The sequence below is a fragment of the Nomascus leucogenys genome, chromosome 1a (genome assembly GCF_006542625.1).
Source record: "Nomascus leucogenys isolate Asia chromosome 1a, Asia_NLE_v1, whole genome shotgun sequence".
Lineage (NCBI taxonomy): Eukaryota > Metazoa > Chordata > Mammalia > Primates > Hylobatidae > Nomascus > Nomascus leucogenys.
In genome coordinates this window covers 51,810,502-51,819,590 of record NC_044381.1, presented here as the reverse complement: position 1 = coordinate 51,819,590, position 9,089 = coordinate 51,810,502, and positions in this window count along the sequence as shown.

Below are 9,089 nucleotides of genomic sequence, written 5' to 3'. Positions count from 1 at the left end.
CAGCTAGGATCCCAATACTCACAGGGTACTGTTTATATATACCATGTTAGCTGAAAAAAATCTCATAAACATTCAATCACAGTATTTAAGAATTGGATTTTGTGGTTATCTCGCTAACACTGAGATGTGAAAATGACTCCCTCCTTGACTCTAACACTGGGAGAAGAGTAATTGGCATAGGTCTTCAAACTCCAGAGTTTTCATTTTGGTCAATGGCTTCAGGTTTCCTTCCAAACAGTCTCATTGGAGAGATGCTAAAACGTGTGCGGTAGATTAGCTTGTGGGTTTTTTTTTTTTTAACCATTATTTCTTGACCTCTTCTTTACTAAAGTTGATATTGAGCAGTAAAGTATTGAAAAAATGAACAGAACATAGGAATTGAAGATAGGTACAACTTATAGACGGGATTATCACCATTGAATGATTTTTTTTTCTTTTTGAGTTGGAGTTTCGATCTTGTTGCCCAGGCTAGAGTGCAATGGCATGAACTTGGCTCATTGCAACCTCTGCCTTCCGGGTTCAAGCAATTCTCCTGCCTCATCCCCTGGATTACAGGTGTGTGCCACCATGGCCAGCTAATTTTTGTATTTTTCATAGAGACGGGGTTTCGCCATGTTAGCCAGGCTGGTCTAGAACTCCTGGCCTTATGTGATCAGTCTGTCTCGGCCTCCCAAAGTGTTGGGATTACAGGCGTGAGCCACCGTGCTCGACCACCATTGAATGATTAAAAAGCTTGGCATCATAGTCCATATAAGTTGAAATTGAATTGCCATATGGCAAAATTATGCCAAAAAGTTGCTAGACCTTTATTTCCAATGTATGTTGTTTTTAGGATGTCCTGTGTGTGTTTGTGCAAAGACAATATCCTTACTTCATGATTATTTTTAAAATGAAGCTGCAAAACTGTTACTATTAACTGCTAGAGGAATTGACAAATTTTTGAGAATCGTTTTTCAAAAGTGCAGAATAGCTATTTCAAACTAGTAAAAACGTGGTCATAATGTAACAATAATTAAATGTAAAAACAAGAAGGGAAATACAGAAGACATGTATGTACAGTTTTCGTCCTAAGAAATGTTACAGGCCGGGCTCAGTGGCTCACGCCTGTAATCCCAGCACTTTGGAAGGCCGAGGTGGGTGGATCACCTAAGGTCCGGAGGTTGAGACCAGCCTGTCCAACAGGGTGAAACCCTGTCTCTACTAAAAAATACAAAAATTAGCCGTGCGTGGTGGTGGGTGCCTGTAATCCCAGCTGCTCTGGAGGCTGAGGTGGGAGAATTGCTTGACCCGGGAGGCAGAGGTTGCAGTGAGCCGAGATCACGCCACCGCACTCCAGCCTGGCTGACAGAGTGAGATGCTTTCAAAGGAAGGAAGGAAGGAGGGAAGGAAAGAAAGAAAAGAGAAAGGAAGGAAGGAAGGGAGGGAGGGAAAGAGAGAAAGAGAAAGAAAAAGAGAAAGAAAGAGAAAGAGAGAGAAAGAAAGAGAAAGAAAAAGAGAAAGAAAGAAGAAAAAAAGAAAGAGAAAGCAAAATAAAGAAAGAGAAAGAAGAAAGAAAGCAAGAAAGAAAGAAGAAAGAAAGAAAGAAAAAAAGAAAGAAAGACGGAAGAAAGAAAGATTACAAATGCACTATCAGCCTGGTTTCTCCTTTTGAGTGCAGAAGCTTAGTCATCTAAGCAGGAATTTTTTTAAAAAAATCAACCAAGCTACGCGCCTCTCCCAAGATCTGATCATGAATTATAGAGCTTGGGATTCAAGGACACTAATTGTCCATGCAACCCTGCAGGGAGTTGAACTAAGCTCGGTTGGAGGTCACAGCAGGGCAGCAGAGGACAGAGGTAATGAGATGTCTGGGCAGTAGGGCATTGGCTCATTGGCTGCTCATCTGAGGAATCCTGGTGTATGGATGAGGACCAGACTCTGAAAAATAATGAGGCAGATATGACTCATTGGTTCAACTTGAAGCAGAAGAATAGTGAAAGACAAGGAAGGGGACCAAAAAATAACTCAAGATGGTAGGAGACATCGAGATGAAAAGCAGTCTTTACAGGGGGCATTGTCTAACCAGGCTAAGAGTTAGAAATGTGCCTTGATCTGCTATTTGTCCACTTACTTGAAGGGAATTTCTGAGGCCTCATATAGTAGCACCAGTGCATGCACACACACATTAATGAGTTATATCCTTTGCATAGGGAAGAAGCAAAGTTATCAAACATTCTAGAACTTACATTCAAATATAGAGACAGACTTCTGGAGTTTTTTTCTATTAATAAAAGAACACTTCGGCCGGGCGCGGTGGCTCACGCCTGTAATCCCAGCACTTTGGGAGGCCGAGGCGGGCGGATCACGAGGTCAGGAGATCGAGACCATCCTGGCTAACACGGTGAAACCCCGTCTCTACTAAAAATACAAAAAATTAGCCGGGCGAGGTGGCAGGCGCCTGTAGTCCCAGCTACAAGGGAGGTTGAGGCAGGAGAATGGCGTGAACCCCGGGGGGCGGAGCCTGCAGTGAGCCGAGATCGCGCCACTGCACTCCAGCCTGGGTGAAAGAGCGAGACTCCGTCTCAAAAAAAAAAAAAAAAAAAAAAAAAATAAAAGAACACTTCAAATATACAAAGAAGTAGAGAGGAAAAATATACTGAACCTCATGTTACCACTGCCCAGCTTCAACAATTGTCAACATTTACCTTTTCTTCCTTAGTTGTAGCTGTGCTTGGGAAGATTTTTTTTCTTTTTTTGAGAATATGGTCTCGCTATATTGCCCAAGCAGGTCTCAAACTCCTGGGCTCAAGCTATCCTCTCGCCTCTGCCTCCCCCAGAGCTGGGATTACAGGTGTGAGCCACTGCGCCCAGCGATTTTTTCTTTTTTTGATGAAGAGAGTTGGCATAAGGAGAAGAGACCTGGAAGGTAAAGCTAGTTTGAAGAGGGGGAAGCAGAAACCTACGTTGTCAGCACGGCTTCCTGAATCCCACCAGTGTGACATTATTACAGCATTACCTGCATTACTCGGTAAATGAAAGGCATTAACTCTGTGAATAATCAGGTAATCAAAAACTAGTTACTGCTTTGACTTTTTATTATAGGTTGTTCAGCCACTTACATTTAAAATTTTTTAGTATATTATTATTTTAAACACACATCATTATTTTAATTATATCCAATTAAATATACCTGCATCTCCTCAGCATGCATCATTATGTACTTTACTAAAACGCACTTTGAATCAAATTGCATACCAGCGTTCTTTATTATAATTTATGTGCACATGTCTGCAGCAGATTTATACATTTTAGAGATTAATTATCAAGAATTTTATTTAGACTTTTAAGAAACGTGAAAATTAACTTGAATTTCAATGTACTTTGGTATTTAGAATTCTATAATATTATTCTATTGTCCTATAAGACACCATTTTGTTTTTCTTTCTGAGAAGACTATGGTGCAGATATATGACTAGCGGAAGTTATTATGGTTACCAAAACCATTTGTGTCCAGATCCTTAAGTTATTCATCTCTTTTGTGTCTGTTGAAACTCACAGTCTTTTTAGATTCTGCCAAATAGTGGCCCAAAAGGTCTCCCGAGATTCAGTCCCAATTGCATGAAAATAATATTACTAGGTTAAGGAATCTAAAAGATATAGCCCTTAGTGATTGCTTCTCGTTCTAGTTGAAGGATTTTAGCTCCTCTTACCCATGGATCTGTAACTTTTTATTTCTGCTCTTGCATCACTCAGAGGGCCTAAGACATTTGCTCTACTGATATTTGACACATGATAGAGTGGCATAAAAATCTTTAAAATAAAATTTGACATATAGTGTTTGTACTTTAGCCAGCTCTCTGCCATCAGCTGCCACCCCATCCCACTGGCTGTTTGCAACAAATGGATCCACTAAATAAACTCCCAAAGGAAAGACCTAATCTCTCGCAGTGCTGGAGGCAACCAGTTGGTTCAGTTTGAAGCAAATGTCTTGATTGGTTCCCATATCCTAGATCCTAAATCCTTGGATTGAATCTATGACTTGAATATTTGCCTCTTCCACAACCCATATCCTCTGGTTTTGGCATATTTCCTTACTTCCTCCAGTATTTAAACAAAAGCATTTCTGTATAGCTTCCGGATTGACTCATCTCTCAGACCCTGGCATCTCTTGTTTTCTCCAGGGTGGATTGGCTGTTATCAGAGAAGCTCTGTGCATTCCCCCACTCTGCCTTTAAATGGAGTTTGGGAGTTCAGAATTGGGTTACTTTATGACCTGGGGTAAATCAGTTAGATCCTCTTAGTCTCAGTTTCACCATTTATACATGTCTTAGATGGTTCGGGATGCTGTAACAAAATACTATAAACTGGGTGGCAGAAATTTACTTCTCACAGTTCTGGAGGCTGGGAAGTCCTAGATCAAAGCACTGATAGATTTGTTGTCTGGTGATGTATGTTTTCTGGCTCATAGATAGTGCCTTCTCACTGTTACCACATGGCAGAAGGGACCAGGGGGCCCTCTAGGGGGTCCCCGTTATAATGTCACTAATCCCACCGTCCATCCACTAATCACCTCCTAATCACCTCCCAAAGGCCTCACCCTTAAATACCATCACATTAGGGATCTGGTTTCAACATATGAATTTTGGGGGGACCTACACATTTAGTCTATAGTACTACAACTGGGAGATTTGGGACTAGGTCATCTCTAATAGTCCTTTCATTGTTAACATTTTATTTTGTTTACGATTTTTGCCTAATTCTTAAATATTACACAATTAATGTATGATTATATTCTCATTGTAAAAGTTTTCTGTTTTTTTTTTTTTAAAGTCAGAGCCTCACTCTGTCACCCAGGCTGGAGTGCAATGGCGCGATCTCCGCTCACTGCAACTTCCGCCTCCCGGATTCAAGCAATTCTGCCTCAGCCTCCTGAGTAGCTGGGATTACAGGCACCTGCTAACACACTAGGCTAATTTTTGTATTTTTAGTAGAAACGGGGTTTCTCCATATTGACCAGACTAGTTTCGAACTCCTGACCTTGTGATCCACCCGCCTTGGACTCCCAAAGTGTTGGGATTACAGGCGTGAGCCACTGCGCTTGGCTGTAAAAATTTTAAATAACACACAAGTATACAAGTGTACAGAAAATGGCTGTAGAGTCCCTTCAGCTTCGCTGTCTTTCCCACCCCTCCTTCCACAGCCAAAGTTGACTACTTACATGAACAGTCCTTGATTAATTTGTATAATAAAATTTTGTCACGCAAACTTGCTTCTTTGTGACCTTTCAGCTGCTATGATTTGTGCATTCTATTTTGGATGCTGTTAGTCATTTAAGAGGCTGGGCTTGTGAGGAATGGTGTGGATGATCTCAAAAGCACAAGCCTTCAGCAGAAGATCTGAAACATGAACAATGAATTATTCTCCTTGGTTTGAATAAGAGTCTGTGAAGTTAGTTCTTTACCTTTTGAATGACAATAAAATTGGAGAGGAAGGAGGTGGTGGTGAGAAGAGTGAGGGAGAAAAAGTGTTCTCTGTCATTTTATAGATTTCAGTGTGTAAAACTAGTCTTTCAGAGATTTTCTTTCTTCACTATAGCTCATGAAACTTAATGTTGTTAAGAATTTTTTTGGGATTGTGTTTTGTGACTTCAGTGAGTAATTTGTCCATTGATTAGAGTAATTGAGGACATAGATTTTGGTTAAATTCTATGTAGATAGATACAATATTTCTTTAGAAAAATGTTCTCTGTTAAGATGGTAAATTATGACAATTTCTTTTTTTTTGCTGCATGTTTAAGATATTCTCTTTTTTAAATTATTATTATTATACTTTAAGTTTTAGGGTACATGTGCACAATGTGCAGGTTTGTTACATATGTATCCATGTGCCATGTTGGTGTGCTGCACCCGTTAACTCGTTATTTAGCATTAGGTATATCTCCTAATGCTGTCCCTCCCCCCTCCCCCCAAAATATGACAATTTCTACTGCCAAATTATTGTATAAACAGCAGGGTACTTAAGAGCAAAATTTAAAGAAATACAAATGCATTGTTATGACCTGGTTCCCTTGTTACTAGCATTACCTATTATCAATAGCTAACTATTTGAACAACACTACTATTGTAGAGAAAATTTTTTTTTTTTTTTTTGAGATGGGGTCTCACTCTGTTGCCCAGGCTGGAGTGCAATGGCGTGATCTCGGCTCACTGCAACCTCCGCCTTCCAGGTTCAAACAATTCTCCTGCCTCAGCCTCCCAAGTAGCTGGGACAACAGGCGCCTGCCACCACGCCTGGCTAATTTTTGTATTTTTAGTAGAGACAGGGTTTCACCATGTTGGCCAGGCTGATCTCGAACTCCTGACCTCAGGTGATCCGCCCACCTCGGCCTCCCAAAGTGTTGGGATTACAGACGTTAGCCACCACACCAAATTAGGCCCCTTCTAGAGTGAACATAGTTCCCAGGCTTTGAGAACATGATTAGCAGGCACATGAAGCTCCTGTAGTTTCCTTTCTACTGTTAATCTCTTCACTTTTAATAAGAGGTACTTATAACTCATTTTACATTTATAAGAGTGAATTCCATTTTCAGTTTCAGTTTCTTTCTTTCTTTGCCCCATGTAAGATTAGAAGGATGGGGAAAAGGCTGGCAGGGGTGGCTCACGACTGTAATCCCTGCAATTTGGGAGGCTGAGGTGGGCGGATCACGAGGTCAGGAGTTTGAGACCATCCTGGCCAACATGGTGAAACCCTGTCTCTACTAAAAATACAAAAATTAGCCGGATGTGGTGTCAGGTGCCTGTAATCCGAGCTACCTGGGAGGCTGAAGCAGGAGAATTGCTTGAACCTGGGAGGTGGATGTTACTGTGAGCTGAGATCGCACCACTGCACTCCAGCCTGGATGACAGACCAAGACTCTGTCTTGGGAAAAAAAAAAAAAAGAAGACGAAGAAGGGGGAAAAAAGACAATTCTCATGTATTAAATGCCAGTCTCAATAATATTAGGTTGGTGCAAAACTATTCGTGCCATTACTTTCAATGGCAAAAACCACGATTACTTTTGCACCAACCTCATTATGTTTGCAAGCAGAAAAATTGAGCGCATTTTCTTTTCACTGTTTTTGAAACTAGTGACTAGGTGCAGAAAGCTAGAATACTAACAATTATACATTCCGTACAGCAACTAATTTTGTACATCAAATTCTATACCCAGCCAAACTTGTGTTCCAGTGGGAGGACAAAATATACTTTGGGATATGACCACAGACCTTCTTCAAAAGTAATCTTCAAAACACATTGCGGGAAAACAACAAGAAAAATAAATTTTATAAGTTTTATACACTTACAAAATCTGTATTTGAACACAGGTATGTATGAATACATGTTTTTTTGTTTGTTTATTTTATTTTATTTTATTTTATTTTCGAGACTGACTCTTGCTCCGTCATTCAGGCTGGAGTGCAGAGACCCGATCTCGGCTCACTGCAACCTCTGCCTCCTGGGTTCAAGCGATTCTCGTGCATCAGCCTCCCAAGTAAGCTGGGATTATAGGCGTGTGCCACAATGTCCGCCTAACTTTTGTATTTTAGTAGAGACCGGGTTTTACCATGTTGGCCAGGCTGGTCTCGAGCTCCTGAACTCAGGTGATCTGCCTGCTTCGGCCTCCCAAAGTGCTAAGATTACAGGCATGCACCACCACGCCCAGACACGTGTATTTTATGAATAGAGCAATGGGAAAGATGTGGGTCGAAAAACATTAAAAACGTAGCTGAGTCTAAAGAACTATTGATGCATAATATAGAAACAATTGTTAATATGGAACTAGAATTTCAACCTGTAAGTAGAAGATGTGGGAGTACAGAGATTAGAGAACAGGAAACAGAAGTGGGGTCAGAATTAAAATCTTTAAAATTCATGCCTTAATCAAGATGACAATGGAGGCCCTGATTATTTCTAGACATTGATAAGATATAGCTATTTAAATGTGAGTATTAAAATGTAAAGGCAATTCTTAAGAAGAATAGAAAAGGATACAGTTTTTAAAAAACATTTAGAAAAGAAGAAAAAACAGAACAACTAGATCAATCAAACAAAAGACAGAGAATAAAAAGAGACAGAATGCAAAATGATGATAAATAAAAACATATAAGTAAATGATGAAAGGCTGGCTGCAGTGGCTCACACCTGTAATCCCAGCACTTTGGGAGGCCAAGGTGGGCGAATCACCTGAGGTCAGGAATTCAAGAAAAGCCTGACCAACATGGGGAAACCCTGTCTCTACTAAAAATACAAAATCAGCCAGGCGTGGTGGCAGTCCCCTGTAATCCTAGCTACTCAGGAGGCTGAGGCAGGGTAATCGCTTGAACTTGGGAGGCAGAGGTTGCAGTGAGCCGAGATCGTGCCATTGCACTGCAGCCTGGGCAACAAGAGCGAAACTCTATCTCAAAAATAAATAAATAAATGGTAAGAAATAAGCAGAACATATAAGTACTTGCATTAAATGTCAATGGTTTATATTCTTCCTGTAAAAATCAGACTTTCAGACGGGATAAAGAAAAAAAACCCAAATTTATACCATTAAAATATGTGACACTCCAAAGCAAAATAATACAAAAGGTTTGACAAGAACAGCAATAGTCATGAAATTATATGCAGGACAAAGTTATTAAATACAAACCCCCCCAAAAAACAAAAAAGAACCCCACAAAAATTATGCAAATGCAAAGAGAAGTTTGTAAACTCACAGTTACAGTGGGAAACCTTTTTTTTTTGGGGAGGGGGACAGAGTTTCACTCTTCTTGCCCAGGCCTGAGTGCAATGGCACGATCTTGGCTCACTGCAACATCTGCCTACGGGGTTCAAGCAGTTCTCCTGCCTCAGCCTCCTGAGTAGCTGGGATTACAGGCATATGCCATCACGTCCAGCTAATTTTGTATTTTTAGTAGAGATGGGGTTTCTCCATGTTGGTCAGGCTGGTCTTGAACTCCCGACCTCAGGTGATCAGCCCACCTTGGCCTCCCAAAGTGCTGGAATAATGGGCGTGAGCCACCGCGCCTGTCCTATACCGGGAAAACTTAATACAACTTTCTCAAAAACTAATAAATCCAGGAGTC